Source organism: Schistocerca serialis, chromosome 7 (assembly GCF_023864345.2).
Source record: "Schistocerca serialis cubense isolate TAMUIC-IGC-003099 chromosome 7, iqSchSeri2.2, whole genome shotgun sequence".
Taxonomy (NCBI): Eukaryota; Metazoa; Arthropoda; class Insecta; order Orthoptera; family Acrididae; genus Schistocerca; species Schistocerca serialis.
The window spans coordinates 287,520,049-287,542,486 of NC_064644.1; positions in this window are offsets into that span (position 1 = coordinate 287,520,049).

The following is a 22,438-nucleotide window of genomic DNA, read 5'->3' on the forward strand; positions in this document are numbered from 1 at the left end:
ATTTCATCATACATTTCTTCAATTTCTTCATCATCTGCAGAGCTAGTTGGCATATAAACTTGTACTACTGTAGTAGGTGTGGGCTTCGTATCTATCTTGGCCACAATAATGCGTTCACTATGCTGTTTGTAGTAGCTTACCCGCATTCCTATTTTCCTATTCATTATTAAACCTACTCCTGCATTCCCCCTATTTGATTTTGTGTTTATAACCCTGTAGTCACCTGACCAGAAGTCTTGTTCCTCCTGCCACCGAACTTCACTAATTCCCACTATATCTAACTTCAGCCTATCCATTTCCCTTTTTAAATTTTCTAACCTACCTGCCCGATTAAGGGATCTGACATTCCACGCTCCGATCCGTAGAACGGAAGTTTTCTTTCTCCTGATAACGACATCCTCTTGAGTAGTCCCCGCCCGGAGATCCGAATGGGGGACTATTTTACCTCCGGAATATTTTACCCAAGAGGACGCCATCATCATGTAATCATACAGTAAAGCTGCATGCCCTCGGGAAAAATTACGGCTGTAGTTTCCCCTTGCTTTCAGCCGTTCGCAGTACCAGCACAGCAAGGCCGTTTTGGTTATTGTTACAAGGCCAGATCAGTCAATCATCCAGACTGTTGCCCTTGCAACTACTGAAAAGGCTGCTGCCCCTCTTCAGGAACCACACGTTTGTCTGGCCTCTCAACAGATACCCCTCCGTTGTGGTTGCACCTACGGTACGGCTATCTGTATCGCTGAGGCACGCAAGCCTCCCCACCAACGGCAAGGTCCATGGTTCATGGGGGGGGATTTGGGCCATTATTATTCTTAATTTTGCAAGCAGGTTATGCTTGGTTCATGTTTATTATGCAGTTTTGTGGGAATATAACATATCACTTAACATTGACTTTTATATTCTTGCTGGGAGGTTACAATTTCACTAGTATTGACATTTATTATTTTTGTGGGGAGGTTACAGGTTTTTATAGACAGTTGTTGTCGCTGCACCCAGAAGAAAATGTCAGGTGGTGTTAGGTCAGGCGATAGTGGGGGCCAAAGTCCTTGTGAAATTAGGCAATAACCAAAAACATCAGCAAGCAGTGACATTGAAACGCGAGCTGTGTGCGCCGTTGCACCATGTTGTTGAAAATAACATTTCAGTATTTCATGTAACACAAGTTCTCCTATGAGTCGGTACAGAATATCACTGCAGTATCGTTGCGTGTTTAGTGTTTCGTTGAAAACTATGGGACCCACAAACCGACGTCGAGAAATTGCAATCCAAACTCCTATTTTCACAGAATAAAGTGGTTCCTCATGAATTCACATTGGATTTGCAGTACTCCACATACGAGAGTTTTGCGAGTTCATGTACACGGATAAATGAAACCACGCCTCATCAGTGAAAAACGTTTCATTAAGAATATCCCTTCCATTTTGTTGAGCGAAATTTTTGAACCATTGACAGTAATGCAGTCTCTTGCCATGATCAGTATTATTCAGTTCTTGCACGACTGTCACTTTGTATGGAAAAAGTTCTAATTTTTTCCTTACAGCTGTGTGGGCCGCACCGACACTGACATCGATTTCCTGCGCGAATTTTCTTACTGACTTGTTCGGACTCATGGACATTTTATCGGAAATATCGAGTAGCTTATCCTCAGACAAAACGCTAGGACGACCACTTCTCGGCGCATCTGTCACTGAACCCGGACTTCGAAATTTGTTAGTCAAATCTCGCACAGTATCGCGATGTGGGAGTGTTGTCTCCGAGAAAACTGAAGTAAACGTTTGACGAACTGAAACTGTGTATTTACGGCCAGCTTTGAAGACTTGTTCGACTAAAAATTAACGTTCTTCAATGGTTAGCATTTTAACAGTGACAAAAACGAAACTAACGAACAAAGGAACTACATTTAAACGTTCACGTTAACACGTAACGAGACACACCAACGATACTACTGACGCTGGCTGAAATAAACGGGACAGTGGAATGCCGCGAGAGTCCACTTGAAGGGAAGTAACCCAGGCAGGCGAATAATCATACGACACCCGCCGCTAACAATCATACGGCACTGCGGAGAGACTTTTTGAACACCCCGTATATGACCCACAGGCTAATTAATTGTTCCAGTCTTGTTCAACTTTACCTTGTGTGATGGACTCACCGTTTGAATCATTTCTTATGACATTAAAGACTGCCGACCGGAATGGGCGTGCGGTTCTGGGCGCTACAGTTTGGAACCGAGCGACCGCTACGATCGCAGGTTCGAATCCTGCCTCGGGCATGGATGTGTGTGATGTCTTTAAGTTAGTAAGGTTTAATTAGTTCTAAGTTCTAGGCGACTGATGACCTCAGAAGTTAAGTTGCATAGTGCTCAGAGTCGTTTGAGCCGTTTGACATTAAAGGCTATTGTCTTCAATACACTGTTTAGTCACATAAATGGGACCAACTGTCAAAATGCTAAATGACCAGGTTATGAAACGCGGACCGCTTGGAGACGTGCAGGAAGAGAATCGATGTGGTTCTGGAAAGTACCGACAGGGATGTGGAACCATGCCGACTCCAGTTCCGTGGCCAGCCGCGCTATGTTTCTTGACTAGGATCCATGACGCGAACGGCCCGATCGAGGTGGTCCCACAGATTCTCGATCGGGTTTACGGGAAATCTGGTGATCAAGGGTAAACAATAAACTCATCCTGGTGCTCCTCGAATAATGCACGCACACTGCAAGTTCTCCAAAACATTGCATTCTCCTGCTGACAGACGTCATCGTATCGAGGAAGAATAAACTGCATGTAGGGGTGGATGTTGACCCGAAGTATAACACTACCGTGTGCTACTGCTATACCATAACCTTAAAGTTGAAGGCAGGTCGTGAAATAAAACTATCTTGTTAAAACAATTATGGTATAGAGCAACAGAGCACAGTTACCCTCTGAAAGGAATGTTGTTGTTGATTTATATTTGAGCGCACTAAAACATCCAATGAGCTCATCCTTCATTGTACATTACTATAGTTCTTCTGTTCCATTACAGTGATTGTGCAGTGTGGTGGCGAGTGTATGTTGATAGTTGTATTTCCAAGAAGAAATGCTGCACTCCGTCATTTCTTGGTGGCGATGATAAATACCAATTCCAGAATAGTTCCACCGCTTTATCCACCCATCCGAGGCATTAGCACCTTGGGAAACGGCGCCAAAAGCCTTTCTCGGCACCAACAGAATACACAACTTTTACATGAGCAGTTGACGGTTTGGTAGCTCGTCCCCGACTTTCTATCCATGCCCAGCACATTTTGCGCGCGCTACACAGTTCCGTTCCCGAGGGGAATCACACCATCTTTAACATAATAAATAACTAAGAATCCTAATTGAAGGTGAGCAGTTTACATAACAGCAAACAATCACTTTAAATAAAGTAGACTAGTTACACATATTGGTATTTCGACAAAAAATTATTCACACAGAAATTACAATTATATACAGTAAGGTTTGTTCCCTCCATATGAGACAAGGAATTTAAATGACAGATACACTACATTGCATAGAATCAAACCATGACGTCAAAGTTTTTACAAATAAAGGAGTATACAATTTTGTGTTATCGATTCAATCCAACAACATTTACAGAAGCTTAACAATGGAATGTTGAACAAAACAGAAAGCAAAATGAATCAACAAAAGGTAAGTAGTGTCTCAGCTATGGTGTTACAGAAGGATAGATACATACTTGCGTTGATCCATTGTGTCTTACAGAACGACGGCATTACCTAGGGAATGTCCTCCGGTCTGGACTCTTTCGATAGTTGTTGCAGGGTGTTTGCTTTCAGACGTTTCACTCTGTACACGCCAATGACCATCTGTCCTATGGAGAATAAGACATGATTCATCAGAAACGGGCATCTGTCGCCACTCAGTGGACGTTCAGATGCGGTACTGGCCTGCAAATTCCAGCCTTCGTCGTCGATGAAGAGCAGTCAGCATGGGTGAATGAACCAGGCGTCTGCTGTGGAGACCCGTGAGCGGCAACGTTCGTTCAGTGGTCGTTGAGGAGAATATTGATAGCCCCTTGGTTTATCTGGCCGGTCAGTTGCTCAGCTGTTGCACGTCTATTCTCCCGTACCTATCTCTGCAGCCGTCGTTCACCCCTGTTATCAACGGCCCGTGGTGCACCACACTTGACTCGGCGCTGTTTTGGGCAGTGCCATTTTGCTATGGGTATATTTTACCCACGACAGCATGCGAACAGTTTATAAACTTAGCTGTTTCGGAAATGCTTCTGCTCTTGCCCCGAAAGACATTGATCATATCCTTTAGAACGTCAGATAAATCGCTCCGTTTCCGCATTACGATAACGACCCCCCAACCCCCCCCCCCCCCTTCCCCCGACACACTTTGTACCGGGTAATCAAGAAGTTAGTATAAATTTGAAAACTTAATAAACCACGGAATAATGTAGATAGAGAGGTAAAAATTGACACACGTGCTTGTAATGACATGGGGTTTTATTAGAACAAAAAAAATGCAATGCTCCACCCCATATTGCTAGACGCGTGAAAGATCTCTTGCGTGCGTCGGTTGGCGGTGATCGTGTGCTCAGCCGCCACTTTCGTCATGCTTGGCCTCCCAGGTCCCCAGACCTCAGTCCGTGCGATTATTGGCTTTGGGGTTACCTGAAGTAGCAAGTGTATCGTGATCGACCGACATCTCTAGGGATACTGAAAGACAACATCCGACGCCAATGCCTCACCATAACTCCGGACGTGCTTTCAGTGCTGTTCACAACATTATTCCTCGACTACAGCTATTGTTGAGGAATGGTGGTGGACATATTGAGCATTTCCTGTAAAGAACATGTTATTTGCTTTGTCTTACTTTGTTATGCTAATTATTGCTATTCTGATCAGATGAAGCGCCATCTGTCGGACATCTTTTGAACTTTTGTATTTTTCGGTTCTAATAAAACCCCATGTGATTCCAAGCATGTGTGTCAATTTGTACCTCTCTATCTACATTATTCCGTGATTTATTCAGTTTTCAAATTTATACTGACTTCTTGATCACCCGGTATATCCTCCGCTTCTAGTGCTGCCACCTTCCGTCTGTGAGTGGTCATTACATATTGACGTCCAGCATAGGCGGTCGTCACCTTAATTTGAGAGGACCGCTTAATATCTAGAATTAGGTCTCTTCGTTGCGTAAAGCAAAACAAGTAACGTTGAGTACACCAGAATATGCGACAACCTCCATCTCGATGAAAATCAAGGAAACTGTTTTTCTCAGTAAAGTTCCTCTACTTCTCTAAGGTTTCTTTTAGGTTTACTGGGGTTTCACGAAAGGGCACCCCACTCTAGTTACTTCACATTAATTAAATTAAAGTAAGTGCTATCTGAGAGTTTTAATCAATGGAGCAAAGAGCGGAGGACGTCCTTAACATTCTCTTGAAGTGAATCTTGAGAAACTCTGACATGTCGATGAGATCATTTTAAATTGTGTCTTAAAAGTTTCTCTAATATTCAGAGAGCCGGCGAAAATAAATTATACGGTTTATGTTAGTACATATACCTTAATATTATTGTTTATAAACCTGTAGATATTGCCTCATAAACGAATACATACACATCAAAATTTATAGTAATCGGCCTCGCAATATGTCAACATTAATCAGAAATAATAATTTTAGTATTCCAAATTTCAAATCAAATGTACAATAAAGTGATAGAACAAAAAAAGCAATAGACCAAAACACACCTAAAGCCAACTGACGTTTTCTGTCACAGGAAGTAATATAAGGATAAGTGATTTAGTGACCACTAAAGCATTTGTATATTTTTGAGAATTTTTGAAACACAGACACAGTTACAGTAGATTTTTTTTTAATTTATTTATTGATTTATTTAACCTGGCAAGATTAGGGCCATCAGGCCCTCTCTTACATCTAACCAGGCATTCTACTTATTTTACATTCATATGTTTTAGTAGGCATGTTAAACTACATCTAGTACAAAAAGTGAAATAAACAATTTGAAAGGTACACCTGGAAAAATACATACATATAGAGTTTATATTCTTAGGTCACAAGTACTGTTATAATTAGACATTATTGAAGAGACAGATTTTAGATAGGAGTGCCGGCAGCAGGGAGTATGAGGGAGACTCATGGTGAAGGGAGTAGAAGAATAGAGACATGATGAAACATAATTAAGGAAATATAAAGGAAAAGAAGATTGCGTGGCTAATAGAGAAAGATGAAGAGGAAGGCATCTCAGGAGCAAGATAGGAGACGCTAGCTTTGCTATTTGACAGATGAGGGGATTGTCCTTGTACATTAATTTTGTGGAGAACTTTGTGAGTATGATAGTAGGAAATGCTTCAACTTCTTCTTAAAAGCAGCAGGAGATCGAATTTTGCGCAAGGTAAGGGGCAGTTTGTTCCAGAGGCGGACAGCGGCAACTGAGAAGGAGTTTGCAAAAGTTTTTGTTTTGTGAGTGGGCACAGTTAGGATACCAAATAAGAGTGACCTCGTGTTTCGATTATGATGACATGACAGGTTTTTAATCTCTGAAGCAAGGTACTGGGGTGCTTGCGCGATGAGGAGTCGTTGGAGTAGACATAGAGTGTGGTAGTCGCGCAATTTGTCCGGCCGCAGCCACCCTAGCTCGGAGTATGAAGCACTAACATGATCATATCGGCGAATGTTGCAGGTGTAACGCACACAGGCATTCATGGTTAGCTCTAGCCGTCTTTTGTTTTCACTACTCATGCCTTGTTGAATCACATCACAATAGTGGAGGTTCGGTAGAACGAGTGCTTGCACGAGCTGGCGTTTCAAGTCCTGTGGAAATATGTTCCGAAACTTTTTGAGAGCATAGAGACAAGCAGACGTCTTTCGGCACACTGCGACTGTATTCTCCGCCCAGTTGAGATGCTCATCCAAAGCTACACCCAAGTTCTTCACTGTTTTCTGATATGGTATTGGAGTACCGTCGAGCAGAATAGGAGGTAGCCGTTCGCGGAAATCTGAACTTATTAATTTTTGATGGGCTATTAAGATTACTTGCGTCTTTTTTGCATTTAGTTTAAGCCCCAGGTTTTTCGCCCATCTCACTACTGAAGACAGATCATCATTCATCTGAGCGATTGCAGTGTTTACATCTTCAGGTCTGACGCTCAGGTAGAGCTGGAGGTCGTCGGCATAGAAATGATATTTACAGGAGGACAGAACCGAAGAAATATCGTTGACATATAAAGAAAACAAAAGTGGTCCTAAGACTGATCCTTGTGCCACTCCCGAGGAAACATGTTTCCAGGAAGATTTTTCATTTACGCAGACAACACATTGCTGTCTGTCTTTTAAGTAGCTTTCAAACCATCTCATTGCACTATCAGAGAAATTAAGCTGTTGCATTTTTCTGAGCAATATGTCAAAGTTAACAGTGTCAAAAGCTTTGCTGAAGTCCACTAGCGTCAATATTGTTGCCTTTCGATTGTCGATGGCATATTTCAGGTCATCAGTTACTTTAATTAGAGCAGTGTTTGTGCTGTGATGTTTACGGAAACCGGATTGAAATTTTTCATATAGGCTGAATTCATGCAAGTGTTCAGTGATTTGGTCATGAACAATATATTCAAGTGCTTTGGAAACAGCAGGCAGTATGCTAATTGGTCGGTAATCACTAGGCAGCTGCGGGTTTTCGATCTTAGGGATGGGCCGAATTAGGCTTCTTTTCCATGCAGTAGGATATATTCCGTTCACGAGGGAAAAATTAAATATGTCAGTTAAGACAGGTACTAAGATATCGGCAACATTCTTAATCATGGTTATACCGATACTGTCGTTGCCTATTGCATCAGAAGAGATTCTCATTATTGCTTTTCTTGCCGTATTTGTTGTTACATGTTTTAGATGGAAAGTATCGTTGTTAGTTATCCTGTTTGGGGATTCTTGTGGACGGTAATTATCAGCTGTGCTGGTATTCAGAGGTGCAGAGAAGAATTCATTTAATTCGTTAGCTGACACATGAAAAGTAGTTTCCGATTTTGCCTTTCCGACCCCCAAGCTACGGAGATTCTTCCATAGAGTCGTGGGCGTCAGATCGCTGCATACAAGGGAGCGAGCGTGCCTGATTTTAGCATTGCGAATGCATTGTTTCACTCTGTTCCGTAGCTTTCTATATTCTTCGAAACGCTCGGGTTTCGGATCTGCCTTGAAACGCCTGTGGGCAGCATCCCTATTAGTCGTCATTTGACGTAATTCAGCTGTCAGCCATGGAGCAGGAGATTTTCTTACACGGATTGTGCGCACAGGTGCATGTTTGTCATAGAGGGCAGTGAGTTTATCACCAAGTTCATTAATTTTGCCGTCGATTGTGGGTTTTCTGATTATTTGATGCCATGAGATTTCTGAGCAATCGGCTGTTAGAGCGTCAAGGTCAATACGTTTCATGTTGCTACAGGTTATGTAACGCGATTTGATCCTTGGGGGCTGCACAGAGTAGGCCAGGAATATTACATCATGTGCTGAGAGGCCAGGGGCCGATGTTTGACCAACATCTCTTACTTTGTCAGTCTGTTTCGTTGCGATTACGTCTATAAGAGTATGACTGTGCGCCGTATGGTGTGTAGGTTGTAATGGAAGAATGTTCATGCTATTGCAACTAAACAGTCTTCTTAGGTTTATTGCGGAGGGAGTGTCTCTTAGCAGGTCTATGTTCAAGTCACCCATTACGATGACATGTTCGTATTGACACTGAAGTGAATGTAATTCCGACTGGAAGGAACTCATTGAGCTTATTTTTGGCGGCTTGTACACGACGCCAGTCAAGAATTTCCGACTTTGTATATTTATTTCAATGAACATGAATTCAGCCTCTTTTTCTTCAGCAGGATTTGACGTACATAAGACTTTCGCTTTGAGATCTGTTCGTATATACGCGCCGACCCCGCCACCTCGCTTTTTTGATCTGTCTGCCCTAAGAAATGTGTGCCCTGGGAGATGAAAAGATGCAGAGGATATGTGTGGTTTCAACCACGTTTCGGATAAGAGGATTACGTGGTAGTTTAGTTGGTTGAAGAGGAGGCTAAGTTCTTCGTAATGCGCAGGTAAAGACTGGATGTTGCAGTGAGCTGCTAAAAGCTCTGACGCGTTCCGCCGAGCAGCATGGAGTAGGGTGGCAGACTGGTTTGTCCCTTTGTTAGGCACTACCTGCCGCGAGGGGCACTGGCCGCTGCTTCCGCCAAGTGACATAACACAGGGGTGTCCGAGATTTTGCACGCCCTGTTTGTGACACCGCGAGTGCCGAAAGAAAGGCGCCTGCTAAAGATTTCCTGAGGTTGCGGGAGTATAGAAAATGGATTAGTGGTATTCGGTGCAAGGAGAATATGACCAAAATAGTTACGGTAGATCATCCCTTTATGAGTCGAATGATGAACACAGTGATTCTGGGTGAATAAACTGTTTCCCATGGTTGCGGTTCAACATTTTGATCAGGAAGTGGCTCCGAAAGCAAAGTGAACATCACCACAAATAAAAATACAGCCCTTTTCGAAACAAAAATTAGTGCAACGTGGCAGATGCTTTGAGCGACCAAAGTATTCGATAGTAAAAGTCTGTCAACTAACAATGCTGTCGAACAAAAAAATCGTAAAAAGTTTGAGTCTTACATTAAGTCAGTAAGCCGATCACAGTCTTCTGCTCAGTTCCTTGGTTAAAATGCTGGCATTTAAATAAAGCACGGAAGAAACACGGCTTAGAATACTAAACCTGTTTTCAGAAATTGTTTCACTAAGAAACGTCAAATTGTGGTTCCTCTTTCCCGTCGTCGTATGAATATAGCGAGAATAATGGAAACAAATGACTGCTTGATGGAACCAAATAAAATCTGTTGACGGCCTCTTCTTGAAGACAAGTTTACTGATTAATCGTGTGAATGAAGGTGAAATATTTCTCAATGTCCTCTTCAACCGCAAGCGTCATTGGCTGTCTTTATAGCTTCCGGTACTAATTAGCGCAGTCGTAGATATGATTCGTAGTAAGACGCTACTGTTGGTGAGGTGAGAAACGTAGACGACGATGCTTGCTTATATAAGTATCCTACAGCATAGCCAACCAAATATTGTGTGGAAGTATTACGTTGTCTAAAGGTGGTTCTTGACTTTAGTTCAAATGGTTCAAATGGCTCTGAGCACTATGGGACTTAACATCTGAGGCCACCATTCCCCTAGACTTAGTACTACTTAAACCGAACTAACCTAAGGACATCACACACATCTATGCCCGAGGTAGGATTCGAACCTGCGACTGTTGCAGCAGCGCGGTTCCGGACTGAAGCGCCTAGAACCGCTCGGCCACACAAATGCTTAATTGTGTCTAATGTTCAGCTCACGCGAATATTATGAACTGTGACACATTGATTATCACGAATCGTTCGCTTAGTTGAATCGATGTTCCTATTCGTATTCGAATTAGATGACCCCGCTGACAGATATATTTCCATTTGTAACACGATTTATGCACTCGTACGTTTTTCGTTCGCTAAGACAGCTGCCCTCTTACTGCAACTGTATTCTGCGACAATCTTCTCAGCATTCGTCCCTGAAGAGTGCAGAAAACGAATCATTCCCCACAGTTCTTCATTGGTGCATACGAGCAACGGGGCATTCACTCTGAAATCACTAAGAATAGACTGTGTGAAGTATCTAAGTGGCTAACGCACAAGAACAACAGTAAGGTTAATGTATGTTGTCGTTGTGTCATTGCTGCCAACATATGAACCTGAAAATCACTAATTTTTTTCTTGCGTGCCATCATATTTGCGTCCTCACTCAAAACCGCAGTGGAATAGGGGAAGATATGAGAAACCATGAAGCTGGCGACACTCGTCAATAAATTTAACAAACTGACACCAAACTGTCCTCTGTATGCGTCATAAAGATTCAAGAATTCTGTAAAGACATAAGCTGTTGATAGTAACCATTGTAACATGAGCTGTGGAGATAAAATCGATAACATAAGTAAACCTCAGTGTTTTGCATCCTCCCCCCACTACCTCCTAAACCTGACTCACTGGAACAGCTTCTATCTTCCACCGCTAATGGTGTTCGCAGCGAACTATCGCAGCTTGGACTCATGTAGCCAAAGAAGAGCGTTTTAAAGAAAAATATGTGATTTTCACAAAATGACAAGAATAGATATTCTCTCCTTAGCACCAAGTTAACTGTAATTTTACCCATAGCAGCAGCACCTCTAACCCGTACATGCTTCTTGTAAGGGTCTCCACAAGACTTCTTCCATCCTGTACTCGTTCAGAAGTTCCTCATTTCATATTTGTCTTACTTTTTAACTCGATTCTATTACGTTGCTTTCTTTTCTGTCTGTCTGTTCAGTGAAAATTCTAGAACTGATTCTCAACTAACTTCCCAACTAGCTAGAGGCTTGAAATTTTAAATATAGCTGAGAATTATGACAATGGAATATTATTTTGCGTTCTTGTTGGTTAGATCCACATCGCTCCCGTGGGGTGGGAACGTGGGTGAAAATGGTTCGTTACACCCAGGGGCGGATATAGAAAAACCTCAAGGAGGGGGCGCTAAAGATATCTTGAGTTACCTTTACTTTTACCGTAATACGAGTCAGGTATAGGAAACTATTGTTACGTTATTAGTAAAAATAGTGTTACAAGACTCGTAATTACTTTGAAAATACTTTGAATTACTATTATTAATACTTCACAATCAACTGATCTCTCTCACTCTTGAATAATCTTCACACTTGCACTTGCTACAACTAGGACTTTTTACTTATTCATTCATCAGTTTTAATATTTCTGCTTCCGAATGTAAACTAGCTTCCTATTCGGCGAATATTCCATATTTGTAACGTTATGTATCAAAGGTTCTCTGTACAATAAAACAGTAGAATATTCGCGACTATTCCCGAACAAATGCCAAACAGAATAACGTATAGAGATCACCAGAATGGCCGTGACTTTTCTCGTAGGTATGTGTTAGCTATCTATGAGCCACACAGAAACGTATAAAATAGGATGATGCAGATGCGCGTGCTACCTAGGAAAGTACAACTACTCGATAACTCGATTCAATCGAGTCGGCTGACAAAAGAAACGAACGAATAGCATGGAGGCTGACTGGCGGGGACAGCGCGAGTGGCAATGCGGGCGGCCCCGCTAGGTGAGTGTGTGTGTGTGTGTGGGGGGGGGGGGGAGGGGAAGGGTGAGCAGCGCCCAGCGCGCCTCTCTTATGTGTTTGCCACTGGTTACACCTTACATCTCTGCTGCCCTGCCTGTCCGTTGTGTTGTACTCATAGTATCTGAATGCTCTCCAGGCAGCACACGGGGATTTTGCTGACGGCTGCTACACAGTACTGCTACATCTGTGAACGCTAGTATCGCCTCTGGAGCGGTAGCCCCACGGGGCTAGCATAGCCATGCCGCACCTCCCGGCCATCAGTGCTTGCCGCCGCCGCCGCCGCCGCAAAAAAATGGTTCAAATGGCTCTGAGCACTATGGAGCTTAACTTCTAAGGTCATCAGTCTCCTAGAACTTAGAACTACTTAAACCTAACTAACCTAAGGAGATCACACACATCCATGCCCGAGGCAGGATATATAATATTAAAAAAAGGTAGGAAGATTTTTCTGTTTAGCAAAAGTGACAAAAAGCAGATTTCAGAGTACCTGACGGCTCAACACAGAAGTTTTGTCTCAAGTACAGATAGTGTTGAGGATCAGTGGACAAAGTTCAAAACCATCGAACAATATGCGTTAGATGAGTATGTGCCAAGCAAGATCGTAAGTGATGGAAAAGAGCCACCGTGGTACAACAACCGAGTTAGAAAACTGCTGCGGAAGCAAAGGGAACTTTACAGCAAACATGAACATAGCCAAAGCCTTGCAGACAAACAAAAATTACGCGAAACGAAATGTACTGTGAGGAGGGCTATGCGAGAGGCGTTCAATGAATTCGAAAGTAAAGTTCTATGTACTGATTTGGCAAAAAATCCTAAGAAATTTTGGTCTTGTTTCAAAGCAGTAGGTGGATCAAAACAAAATGTCCAGACACACTGTGACCAAAATGGTACTGAAACAGAAGATGACAGACTAAAGGCCGAAATACTAAATGTCTTGACAGACTAAAGGCCGAAATACTAAATGGCTTTTTGCAAAGCTGTTTCACAGAGGAAGACTGTACTGTAGTTCCTTCTCTAGATTGTCGCACATATGACAAAATGGTAGATATCGAAATAGACGACAGAGGGATAGAGAAACAAATAAAATCGCTCAAAAGAGGAAAGGCTGCTGGACCTGACGGGATACCAGTTCGATTTTACGCAGAGTACGCGAAGTAACTTGTCCCCCTTCTTGCAGCGGTGTACCGTAGGTCTCTAGAAGAGCGTAGCGTCCCAAAGGATTGGAAAAGGGCACAGGTCATCCCCGTTTTCAAGAAGGGACGTCGAACAGATGTGCAGAACTATAGACCTATATCTCTAACGTCGATCAGCTGTAGAATTTTGGAACACATATTACGTTCGAATGTAATGACTTTTCTGGAGACTAGAAATCTGTTCTGTAGGAATCAGCATGGGTGTCGAAAAAGACGGTCGTGTGAAACCCAGCTGGCGCTATTCGTCCACGAGACTCAGAGGGCCATAGACACGGGTTCACAGGCAGATGCCGTGTTTCTTGACTTGCGCAAGGCGTTCGATAAAGTTCCCCACAGTCGTTTAATGAACAAAGAAAGAGCATATGGACTATCAGACCAATTGTGTGATTGGATTGAAGAGTTCCTAGATAACAGAACGCAGCATGTCATTCTCAATGGAGAGAAGTCTTCCGAAGTAAGAGTGATTTCAGGTGTGCCGCAGGGGAGTGTCATAGGACCGTTGCTATTCACAATATACATAAATGACCTTGTGGATGACATCGGAAGTTCACTGAGGCTTTTTGCGGATGATGCTGTGGTGTATCGAGAGGTTGTAACAATGGAAAATTGTACTGAAATGCAGGAGGATCTGCAGCGAATTGACGCATGGTGCAGGAATCGCAATTGAATCTCAATGTAGACAAGTGTAAGGTGCTGCGAATACATAGAAAGAAAGATCCCTTATCATTTAGCTACAATATAGCAGGTCAGAAACTGGAAGCAGTTAATGCCATAAATTATCTGGGAGTAGGCATTAGGAGTGATCTAAAATGGAATGATCATATAAAGTTGATCGTCTGTACAGCAGATTCCAGACGGAGATTCATTGGAAGAATCCTAAGGAAATGCAATCCGAAAACAAAGGAACTAGGTTACAGTACCCTTGTTCGCCCGCTGCTTGAATACTGCTCAGCAGTGTGGGATCCGTACCAGATAGGGTTGATAGAAGAGATAGAGAATATCCAACGGAGAGCAGCGCGCTTTGTTACATTCTCATTTAGTAATCGCGTAAGTGTTACGGAGATGATAGATAAACTCCAGTGGAAGACTCTGCAGGAGAGACGGTCAGTAGCTCGGTACGGGCTTTTGTTGAAGTTTCGAGAACATACCTTCACCGAAGAGTCAAGCAGTTTATTGCTCCCACACACCGTCAGGTGGCTTGCGGAGTATGGATGTAGATGAAGATGTCGATTCGAACCTACGACCGTAGCGGTCGCGCGGTTCCCGACTGTAGCGCCTAGAACCGCTCGGCCACTCCTGCCGACGGTTAGCCACACCCCAACTCTGTCTTTAGTCGTGTGTTCGCTGCGAACTCATATAGTTCCTGTTTCACTCTGTTGGCTTGGTCTCAGATTTGGCTACATCTTGAGTTTTCGATCTTGAAATACTTGTTTGAACTTTTTAATTCGGCCTTGCGTCTTCTATTTCCCTCTTGTCGTTGCTCCATGACGAAATTCTCGACTGCTTGGGACACTTTGAGGCGCACTTTGAGGAGCAGGCTCTGAACTCTTCGGCATCGTGTCTGTCTTACTTCCTAAGTTATGTTGAACAGTGGTGGTGGTAAGTTCCTATAGGACTAAACTGCTGAAGTCATCGGTCCCTAGGCCTATACACCTCTTAGTCTAACTTAAACTAACTTACGCTAAGGACAACACACACACCCAAGCCCGAGGAAGGATTCGAACCTCCGACGGGGGAAGCAGCGCGAACCGTAGCAGGGCGCCATGACCGCGATCTGCCTCATACAGCCTCATACTGAAAATGAACTGCAGAAGTTCATCGCTCGCATTGGAGGTGTCCAACCCAACATTAAATTTACCATCAAGATGGAGAAGAGTGGCAAGCTACCATTCTTATTTGTTTTAGTTGAGCGGAAGGCGGGAAGCCTGCTTGGCTATTCACTGTACAGAAACCGACACACACTGATCGACATCTTAACGCCGATAGTTTTCACTAACGTTTAGTCATGAAGCCTGTTCTGGACACGTTAGTACACAGAGCAAACGTTATTGCTGATGACGACCACCTACAATCTGAACTGCAGCAACTGACACACTTGTTCATGGGGAATGGGTATGGCAAGAGAGAGATTTCAAACGCTTTCACGTGCCACCGAAGATGGATGCCTTGTGAATCGCCAGAAGAAGCCAAACCTGCTGCTTTCCTGCTGTAACGTGGGGCAACGGGCAGCAAGTTAGGACTGTAAGTAGGCTGTTTAGGTTTTGATGTTGGTAAGGTCACGTAGCGCTCTGTATGAAAATCATTGATTGTGCTGTGTGCAGTCTGTGGCTGGTTGGGATTGTTCGAATATTCGCTATTGTAGTGTTGGGCAGTTGGATGTGAACAGCGCTTAGCGTTGTGCAATTGGATGTGAGCCGCCAGCAGTGGTGTATGTGGGGAGAGACAAGCCAGAGTTTTGAGATGTTAATATGATCGGACGAGCTGAACGTGTGTCCGTCAGAAAAAGGAAATTTGCCAAACTGGATGTCACAAATTATACATATATATATTATGACTTTTGAACACTATTAAGGTAAATACAATATTTGCTCTCTATCAAAATCTTTCATTTCCTAACTATATTCCTATCAGTAGTTAGTGCCTTCAGTAGTTAGAATCTTTAATTTAGCTGGCAGTATTGGCACTAGCTGTATTGCAGTGGTTTGAGTAACGAAGATTTTTGTGAGGTAAGTGATTCACGTAAAGTATAGGTTATTGTTAGTCAGGGCGATTCTTTTGTAGGGATTATTGAAAGTCAGATGGCGTTGCGCTAAAAAAAAAATAAAAAATAAAAATTGTGTGTCAGTTTACTGTTGCTTAGAAAAGTAAAGAGAGGAATGTCTGAGTACGTTGAGTTTTGCTCAGCTGTTTGAAAATCAAATAACGTAAGAGGTTTATCAGCACAGTAATTTAAAATTTTCCAAAGGGGACGTTTCAGGACGTGTGCTGCAGAGATGTTGACTGAGATCATTGTTGCTGCCCCCCCCCCCCCCCCTCAAAGATACGAGATATGCTGCACCCTGTTAAAGACGACACAGCTCTTCGTGTATTCGATGTGTATGGTGTCTCTAAAGTATGTAAGCGGAGTAGACAAGGGTGGGGGATCACCGTAGCAAAGATATTGGCTGCAAATGGGGAAACCCACTGAGAAAAACGACTTTGCCAAAGGGCAGATTATTATTACGCAGAACCTGTGAACGAGTGTCTCGAAAGCAGCGAAGCTGGTTGAATGTTCACGTGCTACTGTCATGAGCGTCTACAGAAAGAGGTAGAAGGACAGTGAAATAACATCTAGGCGCTAGATACATGGACGATCACGACTCTTCACAGAACGTGGGTTTCGGAGGCTTGTATGCTCTGTAAAGCAGGACAGATGGTGAACTGTGGCATTTATGTCAAAAGAACACAATGCTGGTGCACGCACAAGTGTTTCGGAACACACCGTTCATCGTACATTGTTGAATATGGAGCTAGGGGGCAGACCGCCCCTACATCTTCAAACGTTGACCCAATGACATCGGCGATTAGAATTGCAGTGGGCATGCGAACATCTGGTTTCGATCGTCGAATAATGGAAACTTATCAGTTCGTCGGGTGACCCACATTTTGATATAGTAGGTCGGTGGTAGTCTTCACAAACGCCGTCATGAAGGTGAACGTCGGCTCGAAACGTTCAGCGCGACGCCGATGCAGGCTAGTGGGAGCAGTATTATGCTATGGGAGACTTTCTCCTGCATTTGCATGAGACCTGTGGTAGTAATCGGAGACAAGCTGACAGCTGCGAACCACCTGCATCCGTTCATGTTTGATGTCTTCCGCGACGGCGATGACATCTGTCAGTAGTACAGTTGTCCATGTCTCGGCGCCAGAACCGTGCTACGATGGTTTTTAGGAGCATTACAGTGAACTCAAATTGATGTCTCAGCGACCAAATTCACGTGATTTGCATTCTATGGAATCCATGTAGTTCGCTATCGGTCGAATTCACAGTGTACACAAGTCAACGGCCCGTTATGTATGCGCATTACATGACCTGTGCGTAGAAGTCTAATGCCACATACCTCCACAAATCTACTAAAAAACTGTTGTTGTTGTTGTGGTCTCCAGTCCAGAGACTGGATTGATGCAGCTCTCAACACTACTCTATAATGTGCAAGCCTCTTCATCTCCGAATAACTACTGCAACCCATATCCTTCTGAATCTGCTTAGTGTACATTCTCTTGGTCTCCCTCTACGACTTTTACTCCCCACGCTTCCCTTCAATGCTTAATTGGCAATTCCTTAATGCCTGAGAACGTGTCCAACCAACCGATCCCATCTTATAGTCAAGTTGTGCCACAAATTCCTCTTCGCCCAAATTCCATTCACTACCTCTTCATTAGTTACATGATCTATCCATTTAATCTTCAACATTCTTCTGTAGAACCACATTTCGATAGCTTCTGTTCTCTCCTTGACTAAACTAGTTATCGTCCATGTTTCACTTGCATACATGTCTACAATCATAAAAATACTTTCAGAAAAGGCTTCCAGACACTTATATCTAAAGTCGATGTTAACAAAGTTCTCTTCTTCAGAAACGCTTTCCTTGCCGTAGCCAGTCAACATTTTATATCCTCCTTACTTCGATAGCCATCATTTATTTGGCTTGCCGGCCACGGTGGTCTAGCGGTTCTAGGCGCTCAGTCCGGAACCGCGAGACTGCTACGGTCGCAGGTTTGAATCCTGCCTCGGGCATGGATGTGTGTGATGTCCTTAGGTTAGTTAGGTTTAAGTAGTTCTAAGTTCTAGGGGACTGATGACCACAGATGTTAAGTCCCATAGCGCTCAGAGCCATTTGAACAATTTTTTTGTATTTGGCTTCCCAAATAGCAAAACTCATTTACTACTTTGTCTCATTTCCTAATCTAATTCCCTCAGCATCACACAATCGTCTACTACATTCCATTGTCCTCGTCTTGCTTTGTTGATGTTCATCTTACAATCTGATTTCAAGGCACTGTGCATTCCGATTAGCTGCTCTTTCAGGTCGTTTGCTGTCCCTGACAGAATTACAGTGTCATCGGAAAACCTCAAAGTTTTTATTTCTTCTCCATGAATTTTAATTCCTACTCCAGATTTTTCTTTTCTTTCCTTTATTACTTGCTCAATATACAGACTGAATAACATCGGAAATAGGCTACAACACCATCTCACTCCCTTTTCAACAACTGCTTCCCTTTCATGCACCTCGACTCTTATAACTGCCATCTGGTTTCTGCACAGATTACAAATAGACATTCGCTCCCTGTATTTTACTCCTGCCATCTTCAGAATTTGAAAGAGAGTACTTCAGTCAACATTGTGAAAATCTCTCTCTAAGTCTACAAGTGCTATTAAATTAGGTTTCCATGTCCTTAATCTATCTTCTAAGATCAGTCGTAGGGCCAGTATTGCCTCGCGTGTTCCTACATTTCTACGGAATCCAAACAGATCTTCCCCGAGGTCAGTTTCTACTAGTCTTTTATTCGTCTGTGAAGAATTCGTGTTGAAGTTTTGCAACCGTGACTTATTAAACTGATAGTTCTGTAACTTTCACACCTGGCGGCACCTGCTTTCTTTGAGATTGGAATTATTATGTTCTTCTTAAAGTCTGCGGGTATTTTGCCTGTCTCGTGCATCTTGCTCACCAGATGAAAGAGTTTTATCATGGCTGGCTCTCTCAAGGCTATCAGTAGTCCTAATGGAATGTTTTCTACTCGCGGGGCGTTGACTTAGGTCATTCAGTGTTCTGTCAGTCTCAACGCAGTATAATATCTCCCATATGAACTTCATCTACGTCTTCTTCCATTTCCATAATGCTGCCCTCAAGTACATCGCCCAAATATAGACCCTCTTTATACTCCTTCATGTGTCTGCTTTTCCTTCTTTTCTTAGGACTGGTTTTCCATATGAGCTCTTGACATTCATACAGGGGGTTCTCCTTTCTCCAGAGGTCCCTTAATTTTCCTGTAGGCAGTATCTATCTTACCCCTAGTGATACATGCTTCTACATCCTTACATGTGTCCTGTAGCCATCCCTACTCGGCCATTTGGCACTTCCTGTCGATCACATGTTTGAGACGTTTTTATTTCTTTTCGCCTGCTCCATTTTCCGCATTTTTATATTTTCTCCTTTCGTGAGTTAAATTCAATATCTCTTCTGTTAACCATGGATTTATACTAGCCCTCGTCTTTTTACCTACTTGACCCTCTGCTGCCTTCACTATTTCATCTCTCAAAGCTTACAATTTAAAACCTGGTTCCTGAAACACTGTCTTACCATTTTATAATCTATCTGAAACCTTCCAGAGTCTCCAGGCCTCTTCCACGTATACAATCTTCTTTCATTATTGTTAAACCGTGTCTTAGCTATGACTAAGTTAGACTCTGTGTAAAATTCTAATGGGTGGCTTCTTCTTTAATTCCTTACCTACAGTCCATATTCACCTACAACTTTTCCTTCTCTTCCTTTTCCTGCTATCCAATTCCTGTCCCCCATGACTATTAAATTTTCTTCTCCCTTAACTATCTGAATGATATCTTTTATCGCATCATACATTTCTTCAATCGCTTCATCAGCTGTGAATCTAGTTGGCATGTAAAATTGTACTCCTGTGGTAGGCATGGGCTTCGTGTCTATCTTGTCTACAATAATTCGTTCACTATGCTGTTCGTAGTAGCTCTTCCGTGGTCCTATATTTTTGTTCATTATTAAACCTACTCCTGCAGTACCGTTATTTGATTTTGTATTTATAACACTGTCTTCACCTGACCAGAAGTATTGTTCCTTCCGCCACCGAACTTCGCTAATTCGCTCAATATCTAACTGTAACCAATCCATTTCCGTTTATAAATTTTCTAACCTACCTGCCCGATTAAGGAATGTGACATTCTACGCTCCGATCCGCAGAATGCCAGTTTTGTTTCTGCTGATATATTTCGTTCCATGATGGACAAACTATTAAGCAGGTGGTAATAATGTTACGGATCATGGGTGTGTATAGTTACGCAATTCGCTTAGGGGGGAGCCTTAACCGAGCACAAGCGGCATATTAAAGAACGGGAGCTTGACATGCCAGCCGTATCTGAGCATTGGCTGGACAACGGGCACAAAAAAGAGTCTTGGCTCATGCATCAACATACTGGAATTCCATTGTAAAGGAGGCGGCTGAGGTTAGAATAAACAGCAAGAATTTTAACAGAGACCAAGGGTACCCACTTAGTAGGGCATGAGGGCCGTCTTTGGATATCGAAAGGAAGCAAAGACGGACGTTTAACACTTTGTAGGGAGGCGGGAGCCGCAGTTTCAAACGTGGCGTCGGTCTCTCGGGCTACTTGAAGTCACTCGATCGCGCTGCGGACCGGAGCTGCTATGAGCTGCCCAACCCATCTTCCTCGCACGCGTCGCTTCGACGCTTTTTGATTAGTGCCAGAGGTTGCAGTCGTGCCTATGTAAGCGGAAAACCGAGGCTGACCCGGGAGTCAGACGTTAGTACTCCCGACGACGATGACAGAGGCAGCCATCGAAAGCTCGAGAACCTTATTCGAATGGTCGTGCCTTGAAAACCGAGATTTTATTCAGACATGCCGCCTAGAAAGACATCGAGGACACAAATCCTACAAACGTATTTTCATAGTAAATATTCACAGTCACAAAATTTCAGACTTTTTTATGAGGCTGAGACGTTGTATGGCGTTAGAAGAAATTATTTAATACTTTTTAGTCCAATTTAAAACCTGTTATATTAAAACTTTTTTATTTCATTAATTATTAAGATTATCAGTAGCAGCACATGTCAAGAGGCTTCAGTTTCTTCTTGTCCTTATTGTCAGTGATGCACGTTTTACTTTTATGCCATACTGTGTTGCAGACTTATAGTTTACGGAAATCCTTCCTCGTTTCCATATAAATGTGTGATACTACTAGATTTTATTGAAGACAGTATTCTTAACAGCGTCATTCTGCTTCCAATATCTTCGATGCCTGAGACGTCTTGTGCAGCAATGTATCCTACAAATGAGAATCCACTCATGTCTGCCTTTCTTACTTTCTTCGCTATTTTGATCTCAAGAAAGACGTTATTCTCCATAGTACTGCTCTCAACCGCCTTCATCTTTGTGGTGTTTCATAGAATAATGACGTTATTACAGAATCGTGTCATGTACAGAATATTCATAGTTTACATTAGCAGGCAACCACATTTTGATTTTGACTTACTTAATTGAGAAAGTTTCTTTAGTGTATCTGAATCCCCACTTTCATCGTCTGATGGTCTGAATGCTTTTATCATGACACAGGTTTCGTTGGTTTACGTACGAGTCGCTCCAAGATAAACAGAAATTCACAGTTTCAAACGCTTGACGATGATGGTTTCGCTATAAATTCGTATCAGAATGCAACTGACGTGAAATGATAACTCTGAACATTTGTTTCCACCGTTTCCCTCCAACGAATAGCGATCACGTTGTTCTGGATGTTTTAATGTGCACTCGCAGTGGTCATATTCTGATTTGTTGGATAACAACATTACTAGTGAAGATGACTGTGAGTTTAAATGAAAACTTCAAGATCAACATGAATTTTTTTCGTTAAAGAAAGGTAATGTCAAATGTTCTAGGAGCTCATTTCACGGAAGCTGCATTCCTACAAGAGCTTGATGCGGGCCGTGAATTCTACACTTTTTGAACTGAGTTACTGCGCGTCCCAGGCCAGTTCATCTGCAAACCAATTAACGAGAGTCTCTTCGAAATTTATACCTCCTATTTTTTGTGTTGATTTTGAGTGTCCAAGACACGTTATGTCAACGCGGTACTAATTTGTGAATCCTCACGCTGTTGGTTCCTTCTCCGGCAACGGATAGCTGTAGCAGGAGAGTGTTTCAAAATGATATTTTCGACATCAAAGCGCGTATAAATCACGTATGTCTCCCCTAGTTTCGCAATGCCTAAGAAACCGCGCCAAATGAAATCCGGCGACGCTTCGCTGAGGT